The following is a 13,901-nucleotide window of genomic DNA, read 5'->3' as shown; positions in this document are numbered from 1 at the left end:
TAGAGCATCGGAATGGGATGCGGAGGACCCAGGTTTGAGACCTTGAGGTCACCAGCTTGAGTGTATGCTCATCTGGTTTGAGCAAAGCTCACCAGCTTGGACCCAAGGTCGCTGACTCAAGCAAGGGGTTACTTGGTCTGCTGAAGGCCCGCGGTCAAGGCACATATGAGAAAGCAATCAATGAGCAACTAAGGTGTTGCAACGAAAAACTGATGATTGATGGTTCTCATCTCTCTCCATTCCTGTCTGTCTGTCCCTATCTATCCCTCTCTCTGATGCTCTCTCTGTCTCTGTAAAAGAAAAAAAAAAGTAATTAGGGAGTAAAAATACACACTATGTGATTCTTCAGCCTTCTGCACAATGCTTGCTGCTGCATTGAAAGTCTCGGTAAAGATGCCAAACCAAGCGTCACCATTTAAAGAATTTGAGTGTTCTGTCCCTCTGAGAATACAAGCAGTTTCAGATTATGAGCAAGATAGCTTTTGTAGGTTTGTTCTTAAAATTGAGTTTGTACATAAGTTGGAACAAGTACATTTACCTATTAAATTTAACTTAGATGTTATCTTAATATATTATTTATTTTTACCTTTCTGTGCACATGAATAAATATTTTTAAAATCTACAGAATCTACCTTATTCGTAATCCAGGGACTGCCTGTAATCCACTTTAAAGTAATCTTTTTGCTAGGACTTCTGTTTATCCGCAGCTACGGAAGCAAGCAAGAATGCAAGCAACCTTTTAAAAAGTAACTCCTTTGCCAGATTTAAACCTTTAATTTTTTTTCTAAGTGAGAGGAGATAGACAAACTCCCACATGCGCCCCAACCAGGATCCACTTGTCAACCCCTGTCTGGGGCCAATGCTCTGCCCATCTTGGGCCATGCTCAGAACCAAGCTATTTTTAGCACCTGAGGGGAAGGCTCCATAGAGCTATCCTCGGTGCCTGGGCCTGTGTGTTCAAACCAATCATTCCAGGACTGTGGGAGGGGAAAACAGAGAGAGAGAGAGAGAGAGAGAGAGAGAGAGAGAGAGAAAGAGAGAGAGAGACAGAGAGACAGAGAGAAAAGAGGGAGGGGGAGAGGTCGAGAAGCAGATGGTTGCTTCTCCTGTGTGCCCTGACTGGAAATCGAACCTGGGACATCCACACACCAGGCTGATGCTCTACAACTGAGCCAACTGGCCAGGACTGACAGACTTATACTTTAGCCTGAGAAATAGAAGGTTTATAAAAATAAGATCTTAATTTGCTTCCCAAGCCATAGAGAGTTTTTTCCACACCTCAAGGATAATAGTGTATTCATTTTTTTAAATTAGTAGTATCTTAAGTAATATCAGGCCTTAGGAGGCACATAATGTGTTGTTTTAAAAATGCTTTTTAAAGTATCCAAAGTGGAACTGGCTGGTGGTCGGAGATTGGATTGTCTAAGATTCTCCATGATGAGGGATGTGGAGGGCCATTCTCCCTCTTTATTAGTACCTTGGCCATTCTGAACCCTATATTTGAGGCTTTGTCAGATGAACATGTAGCAAAAGAAATTTAATGGTCTAGAATAATTTCTTTTTTTTTTTCTTTAGCATTTGTTTGAATGTACTGTTTGTATTTGCCTCATACTATGCTAGATACTTGTGCATGAATATATAATTGATTTAATTCTCTCAGTCATGTGAGGTGGCTTTGATTTCTCTTCTTTTGCACATGAGATGCACATGTCATTGGCTGGTATTTAAAACTAGTTTTAATTATTATTTCTTTGGCAGGCAGTATTTTTTCTACAATATGATAGCAAGTCCAGTGGGAAGGTCAGTGGCCACTGGGTTACTTTTTTTCTTTCTATGCTCTTATTTTGTCCATCTTCTTTCAGACATACATTTTAACCAAACCTAGAAATTTTCTGGGTTTTTTTGTTTGTCAAATTTAACATACATTTTCTCACACGTCCTGATTTTGCACAAGTTATTTTCAGAGAGATCATTCGTTCCTTTCTCTGTGCCTGACAAAATTCTCCCTTCAATCTTTCTTTATTTCTTTTTACCACCTCTGTGAAGTCAATAATTTCCTTATCACCTGATGCTTCTATAATTGTAGCACTGATTACATAGCCACTGAGTCCCTACATAAGTACTGCCCCTAGATATAAACCTTGGGACGCAGGGAGGGGCCCATCAGCGCACCTGGAACAGTGCCTGCAGCCTAACAGGTGCTCAGTGCATAGCTATTGATTGACTGTCCTTTAGTCTGATTGTAATTTCCCTGATTTCACTTTAAAATCCCTAGTTTAAAATGTTCAAAGAACACTAACAATGGCTGTTTCTGGGGTGTGTGGCTGGGAGCTAGGTGGGAGGGGAGCACACTTTTCTTATACATCTTTGGTGCAAATAATTACCATGAGTTTGCGTTAACTTGTAAATAAAAGCAAAGGACATTTAAAAATAAGTCTGCCAATATGGTTTTGAAAGGCTGTACTTTCCCCCATACAGTCTTTACCTAACCTCTCTCTATGGTAAACCCGGAGTTCTTAACAGAAGAAGCAAGCGATGGACCCTGTAAAGCCTAGATAAGCATCAGTGCAGGAGCAGGTACTTGCCATTTGGCTCACATGGTCATCCTAGCTGTGAACCAGAGACTGCTGCACTCGACGTGGCATAGAAAGCTGAAAATAGAGGAAAAAAATAAAAATATATATAAAAATAAATTCTGGCATGCAAGACTTATGAAATAGTCATGCCCAATATATCTGATCTATAAAAACTTTAATTTTCCCAAATATACCTTATTAAACACCATAAATCACATGGGGCTTGAAGAAAACTAAGATATTTTGTTTGAAATGTAATAGGATATTCCTTTTGGATAAGAAACCAATATAAATGCAGTGGATATGAATCAGGTCCAATAAATAATCCAGAAAATATTTAAGGTAGAACAAAAGAAGTTTTTAAGGCTATAAGTTCATAAAAAAATGAACTTCTAGAGCATATATTGAACCAACTGGAAAGCAAACTCCATTAAGGGAAGATTAAATAAGAAGCTCAGAATGACTTCTAAGTGCCCTTGTTTTGCAGAAAAATATGGAGACTCCTAAGTGGAAATGGAATGTATAGTAGTCTTTTAACCAAATTAAAGTTATTTTAAGTCAACAAATGCCCACTAAGTGCCCACTCTGGGAATGGAAGCCTCTCCTCGGTGCAGCAAGGGGTATGGAATATAAGGTCAAATCCTTCCCTTAAGGGAATTTACAGTCTAAAGCAGGGGGTAAAATAAGACAAATATTTAAATAACCACAATACCCAGAACATTAGAATGGTCATCTAATTCTAAGAGATACACAGAATGTGTAAAAAGTAGAAGAGGGACCCTCACACAGTACAGGGTCAAGGAGAGACTTCGTTCATGACAAGTAGGGTTTACAATCTGCAGGGGAGCAGGGAGACTCCTGGGAAGAAGGAAGAAGCAGGAGCATCAGCTCAGAGGTGGGAAATAATGGAGAGAGGGAACGGAGAGGTCTACTCTTTGAAACTGAGGATATATGTAGGGAACTGTTGGGAGTAAAGCCTGAGAGCCCAGACTCAGAGCCTATGTTGGATGAACTTGCTGACCAACTGGCACAGAAGTAGAACTTGAAAAGAGCGAAGTGCCAGGACTCCAAGGACCTGAGCTCAGGTTCTATGTCAACAATTTGGTTCGTCCCTCAGTGCGTTCTGGACAATAATTTTGTTTTTTGCAGAGCAGAGAATTGGTGTGAGGAGACAATGATGTAAGATTTTGTAAAGTATGAGAAACACATAAATAAAAACTTCTTAGGATCTGTGGCTGGAAGAAACAGGAAAGCACACACACAGCTGTAAAGGTAATTGTCTCTGGCCAGCACCTCTCTGTTTGCACTATGGCTGGGTTGTATGTTGCTTATATTTTCCTAAACTTGATCTTATGGGGCTTTAGTTTATGAACTTTTAAATATAAATAAATTATATTCAATTTGAAAAAAAAAAACTTCTTTCAGCTCCTGACTGGGTAGCTCAGTTGGTTAAAGTGTTGTCTCACTACCAGATTGTCGGTTCGATTCCCAGTCAGGGCACATACAAGAATCAACCAATGAATGCATGGATAAGTGGAACAACAAATTGATGTTTCTGTCTCTCTCCTTTTCTCTCTCTCTAACAATCTATTAAAAATAAATGTTAAAAAAAAACCCACACAGTATTTCATTGTAGTGAGGGTCTGAACATGAGGAACTAAGCTGTGCAGCTCACTCAGAATTCAGTCATGCATTTCTTGCCATATTTTGACATCTAAGATATATTTCCATGAATGTGTAAAGAAGGAGCTAAGAAATAAAAGTCAGTAAGTGTAATAAATAAGAGAACAAACTTCAAAGTCAGACCTGGAATTGAATCTTGACTTCTTAGCCCTCATAAGCTATGCTTATCTCTTGAGATAATTTTCACAATATATGTAAAGCATTTAATAGGGTGCCTAACAAAAAACACAAACAAGTTCAATAAACTATGACTATTATTATTTTATTAATTATTTTATTATCATTACTTTTATTCTTGGTTTAAAAGCAGTGGGCCAGGGTCAGGGTGCAGATGTGTCAGTTAGTTGTGTATTCTGGTATTACAACACTACAGAGTCATGTCTGAGACCTAGGGAGAGATGTGACAAGAGTACAATGGGTAGAAATTAGAAGAGTGAATTCACAAGATGTGGAGAGCACAAGGAAGCACAGCGCTGTAGTCCATGGGACAGACTGATGGAACACTTGGGGGTGAGGGCTATTGAGCCAATTGGACATGGCACTCACTGGTTAGAGCCACGGATGACTAATGCCACATTTGGAACAAGGAATATGAGATGATGCTGTCGCACCTTTCTCATGGACCTAGGCGGCTCTTACAGCAGCCTCACTTCAGAGTTCCACAAGACAAGGGGAGGAAAGTGGTGGATGGCAGCAGGTTGCTGAGGAGAGAACTTGAGAACCCATGCAAGTCACCTTTTTGAAGAAATTTGGGAACTTTCGGAAGAATTTAAGGAAGCGGGGTAGAGGGCAGTGAAATACTATTTATTGTTTGTGCCCCCTTTCTCCTGCACCTCCCCTGCTCACGCCCAAGCTGGTGTGTGGTAGGGTAACACTGGTTACATTGAAATGGAGACAAATAGTAATGCAGGGGGTTGTGCTGGGGAGGGGGGGAGCTGGAGCAGAGGGAGCCCCTGAGACTGAGGCTGTGTTGTCCACCCAGAGCGGGTCAAGAGTGTTCTTTATCAAAAGGGAAAAACAAAGTTAAAATCATGTATTTCCCTAACAAAGATAGTAAAAAAACTCTTTTAAGCTTTTATTTGACACTGGCTTCAGCTTCAAGATTTCATTTCTGATATCAAAGGGCAAGTATCCTAATTAAGGCTGACCACAATAACTCTTGATCACTTTTAACTGGGTTTGGGTACTACTACTTGTAGTTCAATTGCTATTTCAATATTTACTTTAATATTTAGCAGCACATACAGTATTTTTCCAATGCCTTCATTCTTTGCCCCACCCCCCATTTTTCTGAGGTAGTTATAAAGTGGGTTTTTATTTCAACCTGCAGGTGACTTTGAATACATTGCCATATGGTACAAAAACATTATAATACATCACCTCTTGTTTGCCAGATGTTGTTCTGCTCGGCTAGGCAGTGATTCAGATGCTTTGTGATGATTTTGCAAAATGAATCTTGCTAAACTAGAGAGTTTTCATTGTCACGTCCCATCTCATTATTATTGCCTGCGTATTTCAAACATATAAGAAAAACTAACAGTCTGAAACAAATCCGTTAGATATGCAAATAGCAGTGCTTCCTGCTGCCAAGTGTCTGTAAGCCTTGCATGTGAAAGCATCCCCATTTCACAGAGTGGGAGGTAGAGTCCTAGAACACTCGCTCCCTGGAGTGAGTCAGAGGTAGATGAGCTGTACCAAGGGTTCATTCAGTGCACTGGGACTTCAAGCTGCTTTCTGCATTGTGCAAGCAGAGACAGGTCCAGCCTCTCTCTAAGCTGATTAGCCAGCTGCTCCTGTGATGTAATTTGAGAAGTGTCAGGAAGGCCCCTGAATATTTGCTTCTACAACAGTGCTTATTTCCCACCATTATTGAGTTAGTATTTAAAGTAAGACTTTTTTTTTGCCCCAGAATTTCTCTTATATTTTATTATTATTTTAATTTTATTACATTTATTGGGATGACATTAGCTAGTAAAATTATATAGGTTTTGAGTGTACAGTTCTCTAATACATCATCTGTACAGGGTGGGAATAAATAGATTTACAATTGTGAGTATGTAAAACACAGAATTTATTCTTGTATTATTATTTATTAATTATTGGATTATTTTGCATACGAACCACTGTAAACCTGCTTTGTCCCACCCTATTTATTGCATGGTGTACTCACCACCCAGAGTCAAATATCCTTTAGTCAGCATACATTTGGCCCCTTGACTCTTTACTTCCTCCTTCAACCCTTTTGTCTTTCTGGTAACCAGCATACTGTTGTCTGTGTCTGTAAGGCTTTGTATATTTGTTTAAGTTTATATCCCACGAGTAAGATCATATGGTTCTTAGTTTTTTCTGACTTACTTATTTTTCTTAGCTTGATATTCTAAAGATCCAACCATGTTGTCATAAATGGCAAAATTTTGCCTGAGCAGGCAGTGGTACAGTGGATAGAGTGTCAGACTGGGATGTGGAGGACCCAGGTTCGAGACCCGAGGTTGCCAGCTTGAGTGCGGGCTCATCTGGTTTGAGCAAAGCTCACTAGCTTGGACACAAGGTTGCTGGCTCGAGCAAGGAGTTACTCAGTTTACTGAAGGCCCACGGTCAAGGCACACATGAGAAAGCAATCAATGAACAACTAAGGTGTTGCAACGAAAAACTGATGATTGATGCTTCTCATCTCTCTCTGTTCCAGTCTGTCTGTCCCTATCTATTCCTCTTTCTGACTCTCTCTCTCTGTCTCTGTAAAAAAAAGAATAATAATAAAATAAATAAATAAATAAATGGCAAAATTTTATCTTTCTTTATGCCTGAGTACTATTCCATTGAATATATTGGGGTGGGCAAAAGCATGTTTACAGTTGTGAGTATGTGAAACAAAGTTTATTCTTATATTATTATTTATTAATTATTGTGTTATTTTCTATACAAACTACTATAAACCTTGTAGGTACCACATTTTCTTTATTCAATCATCTATTGAGGGATTTTTTTAAATTTATTTTTTAATTGACTTTAATTTATTGTGTTTACATAAATTCTAGTATCACCCTGAATGTATCCCCCTCCCCTGTATTCCCCTCAACATCTCCCTTGCCCCCCTCCCCATAGTACCCTCCCCCCTTCCCTTCAGGTTTATCCCATCCTATCATCCCTTTTCCCTCTGTCCTCTTTTCCTCTGGTCCCTTTGATCTCTCCTCTGTCTCAATTCCGTTCTTCAGTTCACATTGTTCATTGGATTCCTCAAATGAATGAGGTCATATGATATTTTTCTTTTTCTGCCTGGCTTATTTCACTTAACATAATAGTTTCCAGGTCCATCCATGTTGTTGCAAAAGGTAAGATTTCCTTCTTTTTTATGGCCCCATAGTATTCCATTTTATATATGTACCATAGCTTTTTAATCCACTTATCCACTGATGGACACTTGGACTGTTTCCAGATCTCTGCTATTGTGAACAATGCTGCCATAAACATGGGGGTGCATTTCTCCTTTTGAATCAGTGATATAGTGTTCTTCAGATATATTCCTAAACGTGGGATAGCTGGGTCAAAAGAGAGTTCAATTTTTAATTTTTTAAGGAATCTCCTTCATACTGTTTTCCACAGTGGCTGCACCAGTCTGCATTCCCACCAGCAGTGCAGGAAGGTTCCCTTTTCTCCACATTATTGATGGACTCTTTGTACCCTGCTGGTGAGAATGTATACTGCTACAGCCACTGTGGAAAACAGTATGGAGGTTCCTCAAAAAATTAAGAATAGAGTTACCATATGACCCAGCAATCCCACTTCTGGGTATCTATCTGAAACATTTGAAAACATTTATTTGTAAAGATATATGTACCTCTGTATTGCTGCATATATGTACCTCCTTCATTGCTGCATTATTCATAGTGGCCAAGACATGAAAACAGCCAAAGAGCCCTTCTATTTAAAATTGTCACCTGACCTGTGGTGGCGCAGTGGATAAAGCATCGACCTGGAAATGCTGGGGTCACCGGTTCGAAACCCTGGGCTTGCCTGGTCAAGGCACATATGGGAGTTGATGCTTCCAGCTCCTCCCCCCCTTCTCTCTCTCTGTCTCTCTCTCCTCTCTCTATTTCCTCTCTAAAATGAATAAATAAAATAAAAATTAAAAAAAATTCATTAAAAAAATAAAATAAAATAAAATTGTCATATATTACAAGGGTGAGGCAGAGTTTATGGCGTACCGGAATTAAACTCAGGTTACCGACCTCTGGTGTCCTTTATCCTATATCCATTTTCTACCTGGTATACCTTGTGCCTATAAAGCACTCAATGCATATTTGTTGAATGACTACATGAATGAATGAATGAATGCATGAAAAACATGACTGGCCTCCAGAGGGAGAACACTAGTGAAGAATATACCACTTGGCATGCATGTAGTAGAGAGATGCTGGAGGTGGGAAGATAGCAACATGGCAAGTCAATTCATTATCTAAAGCATCTTGGAGTGTCAGGACAGGTTTTGACAAAAAGATCATCCTGCTACACATCATCTCTGTGGAGTTACTGAGTTGAGTCTTTGAGGATGGTATATGTATACCACCAATACTGTGCACAACACAGCTGTTTCCTCATTGGGATGGGCCTTTCTACACTTAGTGGATGAGAAGACTTTCTTTAGAGTGTCCTGTGCTAATCACAATATATTAACTGGCTGTTTTGTCCAGCTCAGGGTCAAGTTCCAATCTGTCTAGTTCCACTGTCATTGATGGAGCTGCCAGTCTGGTAGCCAACAGATCCATCAATGCATTTCTGTCAGATGCTTGTTGTCATGTGTTTTGGCAGCTGGACCACAGACCTTTTCCTGGCAAAAATAACCCCCAAAACAGATTCTTATAAAAATGCCTTTAACAGGGATCACCTTAGAACCTGGAATACATTTGAAATCATTAATCAAGACATGAATTCATAGTCCTTTGGTATTTACCACCACAAAGGAAAAGGTTAGGCATTGATGGGATTTATGATAGTCCAGAATGAAAATCTCATTCAGATAAGACAGAAAGGCAAAGCTGAAAGAATGACTGTTCCTCTAGAGGGGATGGCTTCAGTGGCTGGCAAGAGCATTTTAGGACAAAATTCAAATTTTCACTGTGTGAAGTCAAACTATGTTGTGAAAATACTAACACGGGTCAAGAACCTTTTTGGCTGAGAGAGCCATGAACGCCACATATTTTAAAATGTAATTCCATGAGAGCCATACAATGACCCATGTATTTTACACATTATCCAATAAAAATTTGGTGTTGTCCCAGAGGACAGCTGTGATTGGCTCCAGCCACCTGCAACCATGAACATGAGCGGTAGGAAATGAATGGATTGTAATACACGAGAATGTTTTATATTTTTAACGTTAGTATTTTTTTCATTAAAGATTTGTCTGTGAGCCAGATGCAGCCATCAAAAGAGCCACATCTGGCTCGTTAGCCATAGGTTCCCAACCCCTGTACTAACACACTATATTAAAGTGGCTGGAAATTGTAAGATGTCTTTCTTTCTCCCTCCCTCCCTCCCTCCCTCCCTCCCTCCCTCCCTCCCTCCCTTTTCTTTCTTTCTTTCTTTCTTTCTTTCTTTCTTTCTTTCTTTCTTTCTTTCTTTCTTTCTTTCTTTCTTTCTTTCTTCTTCCTTCCTTCCTTCCTTCCTTCCTTCCTTCCTTCCTTCCTTCCTTCCTTTCTTTCTTTCTTCCTTTCTTTCTTTCTCTTTTTTTCAACATTTTTTTGACAACTGAAATACCAAAGTAACAACCCATTAACTACAGAACACCTCCAGATTCTTTTGTTGTTGTTTATTTAACCAAAATAAACCAAATTTTTAAAAGAAACATCTGCAACAACAGAAGAATCCCAATCTATCAAAGTAGGCTTCACTGCTTCTTGTCTTTTCCTTATATGTATTCAACTTCTCCAACTTTAATTCTTCTTTCTCTTTATATTGGGTATATTCAGTATATTTTTCTGGGTGTGAAGTTGATTTACCCTTTGGCAGAAAGAAATAATCAGCATTCAAAACTTTCTCAGCAGTCAGTGCACTTCTGTAATAGACCAAGGTACAGAGGCAGGATTTGACATTATCACCAAATGAAACTGATCTACTATTAGGATTCCATCTTCATTTGTCTCCAATTCCTGCTTTTGAACAGAAAGCCACAATAAATGCAGCTGTAAGCATGCAAGACAGAACTTGGAGAAGCAGGTTTTCCCATTTTTACTTGAGATGATATCAAAGTCAAATCACCAACCATCATGTTCACCAAGGCTTGCTGACTCACAGATTTAGTGAAGTCAGAATCTTCAACAATTCCTTGATCATGGTTTAAAGTAAATGCCATGTGCCTGACCAGGCAGTGGTACTGTGGATAGAGTGTCAAATTGAAACACAGAGGACCCAGGTTTGAAACACCAATGTCACCGGCTTGACTGCGGGCTCATCCCACTCGAGCCCAGGCTCACCAGTTTGAGTACGGGGTCGCTGGCTTAAGCATGGAATCATAGACATGACCCCATGGTAGCTGGCTTGAGCCCAAAAATCAATGGCTTTAACAAAGGGTTACTTGCTCTGCTGTAGCCTTCCAGTCAAGGCACACATGAGAAAGCAATCGATGAACAAGTAAGGTGCTGCAACAAAGAATTGATGCTTCTCATCTCTCTCCTTGTCTGTCTGTCTGTTCTTATCTTTCCTTCTCTCTCTCTGTGACAAAATAAATAAGTAAATAAATAGAAATAAAGTAAATACCTTGACCTGATGAAACGATCCATTAATTATGTCAGCTTTATTGAATGTATGCAGGCTCTGGGCAACACCCTTTATAACCTTTAAAGATTCCTCTGAAGTTACAGGCATACTGGCTTGAATGAATAACATGCCCTGTCCAGGGCCATCAAGTAAGCCATAGGATTGGACTTACATGAAAATAAGAATATCAATGGTAGTAACCGAGACTCTTCTTTACCTTTCTCCAAGCTCTGCAATAGGAAGCTATTCTCTGAATCACCCTGACTTTCATGTCAACAACCATAGAATAGTCCTTTAAAAGAATTATCTGCCCATTAATCTTGGAACATACTAAAGAAGCTTGCTGCTAAGTTGTTCCATGGGCTCAGCTCAAGAAGATCTGTTCCAAGTTCATGGTAAGGAGACCACCAGAGTTGATGGACTTAAATAATCCTATTTCAGGATGAAGCAGAGGCAGCTCAGGGAACCATTTCTGTACCAAGCTACTCAGCTTCTCATGTTCTTCCTACTCACAATAAATTTACTGAACAGTAGTAGCTCATGAAATTGAGCTATTTCTTATTTCATTATTTTAATTTCAAATCTATCATGGTCATCAGATTTTGCCAAATTATTCTTTTCAACCATTGGAAGTTGTAAGTTTTGAAATCAGTGATGGGTTAAATCAGTAATTCAACATCTTCCACTTTACTCTGGAAGGAAATAAGTAAAATTTTATAACAACAAATATTTAATTTATACTTGCTATGGTAATATCTGCTTAAGCATTAATTACATGATTAGCACAGCACTAAATGCATTTTGTTTATTATTTCTCTTGATTCTCATTATACCCCCATGCCTGTTTTACAGATAAAGAACCAGACTTAGAGATGGAAAGTGAATTGACTTAGGTCACACAGCTAGTAGGTGGTAGAAAACAGGTTTAAGAGTTAATTTAGGTTTTAAACTGACTCTACTTGTGCACCCTGCCCTCAACAACTGTGTTCAATCCCTTTGTTAGGTAATGTGAGAAAGTAGGAGATGCTGTGTTGCCCACACAGATCCCTTTAACAGGCTTGTACACCCTACCCCTAGTTGATAGGTTAGCTGCTAATGGCTTGCAGCTGCCCATTTCCCTTCTCCTGGCTGCCTTGCCCAGACTTACTCATCCCTCCCACCACTGTGACTCATGACAGATTGATGCTTCAAAAGGTGGGCAACTCTGTGCTGTGGTTTATGCTCTAAAGAGCCTTACCCATGTATACAGAGCCAAGATTATACTTGACTGTGACCACATCCCTCCTGGGATATTTCTACTTCCCTATCCCGTTCTCTTTCCACCCTTATGGCTCATTAAGAGCACTCTGTCAATAAATCACATCTACCTAAATCCCCATCTCAGGCCTGCTTGCAGGCAACCTGACCGATAAAGAAATTTATTTCTTTAAGAGGCATACAATCTTAATACAAGGAAGAACTTTCAAAATAGCCATCACCATTCAAAGATAGAATACATTGTTTGGGTCAATACTGAGTTTTCTCTTTCAGGAAGTATACAAAGTAGGCAGGGTACAAAGACCATTTGGACAGGGTGTTATATAGGGACTTTAGGAATGAACTAGGAAGAGGCACTACATAAACTTTAACTCTAAGATTCAATGAGGCCCTGGCTAGTTGGCTCAGTGATAGATCATCGGCCAAGCTTGTGGACGTCCCAGGTTCGATTCCCGAACAGAGCACACAGAAGAAGCAACCATTGGCTTCTCCAGCCCCCCCCTCTTCTCCTTCTCTCTCACTCTCTCTTCCCCTCCTTCAGTACATGACTCAAGTGGTTTGACTTGGCCCCACGCACTGAGGATGGCTCTGTTCCTGAGCAAGGGAGCAATGCCCCAGATGGGTAGAGCATCGTCCCCTAGAGCTTGCTGGGTGGATTCTAGTTGGGGCGCATGTGAGAGTCTGTTTCTGCTTCCCTGCCTCTCCTATAATAATAAAAAAAAAGATTCAGTGATTCCATGAACTGAGACTTATGGAGATATTTTTATATGCATATTGTGTCTTACATTTTTTTTAAAAAATGGTATTGCCTCATGATAAGAATATGAATGCTATAGCCTGACTGATTGGGCTCAAATCCTAGCTTTATTACTTATGCGTAATAAAAACTTGGGCAAGTTTCTTTTTTTTTTTTTTTTTTAAATTTTTTTTAAGATTTTATTTATTATAGAGAGGGGAGAGAGAGAGAGAAAGAGAGAGAGAGAGAGAGAAGGGGGAGGAGCAAGAAGCATCAACTCCCATATGTGCCTTGACCAGGCAAGCCAGGGTTTTGAACCAGTGATCTCAGCGTTTCCAGGTTGACACTTTATCCACTGCGCCACCACAGGTCAGGCTGGGCAAGTTTCTTTACCACTCTGTGTTTTAGTTTTTCTTTTCAGAAAAATGGAGATATAAAAGTACCTAGCTAAATGATTAGTCACATGTATTAAATGAGTTAATGACATGTGAAATGCTTAGAACAATACCTAGCACATAGTGAGTGGTCAATAAATATTGCATTAGTTCTTTTTTCTTTTTTTGTATTTTTCTGAAGTGAGAAGCAGGGAGGCAGAGAGACAGACTCCCGCATGTTCCCGACCAGGATCCACCTGGCATGGCCACTGGGGGACGATGCTCTGCTCATCTGGATCATTGCTCTGTAGCAGCAAGAGTCATTCTAGCTCCTGAGCGGAGGCCATGGAGCCATCCTCTGTGCCTGGGACAACTTTGCTCCAATGGAACGTTGGCTGCAGGAGGGGAAAAGAGAGACAGAGAGAAAGGAGAGGGGGAAGGGTGGAGAAGCAGATGGGCGCTTCTCCTGTGTGCCCTGGCCAGGAATCAAACCTGGGACATCCACATGCCAGGCCGAGGCTC

General features: G+C 40.0%; 1 pseudogene; it reads right to left on the bottom strand.

Annotated features, from left to right (window-relative positions):
• Positions 1 to 10,091: 10,091 nt before the first annotated feature.
• LOC136388074 (serine/threonine-protein kinase 31 pseudogene) lies at positions 10,092 to 11,639 on the bottom strand (annotated as a pseudogene).
• Positions 11,640 to 13,901: the final 2,262 nt, after the last annotated feature.

The sequence above is a fragment of the Saccopteryx leptura genome, chromosome 1 (assembly GCF_036850995.1).
Source record: "Saccopteryx leptura isolate mSacLep1 chromosome 1, mSacLep1_pri_phased_curated, whole genome shotgun sequence".
NCBI lineage: Eukaryota > Metazoa > Chordata > Mammalia > Chiroptera > Emballonuridae > Saccopteryx > Saccopteryx leptura.
Note: the sequence above shows the minus strand (reverse complement) of the source record. Positions and strands in the feature narration are given on the sequence as shown.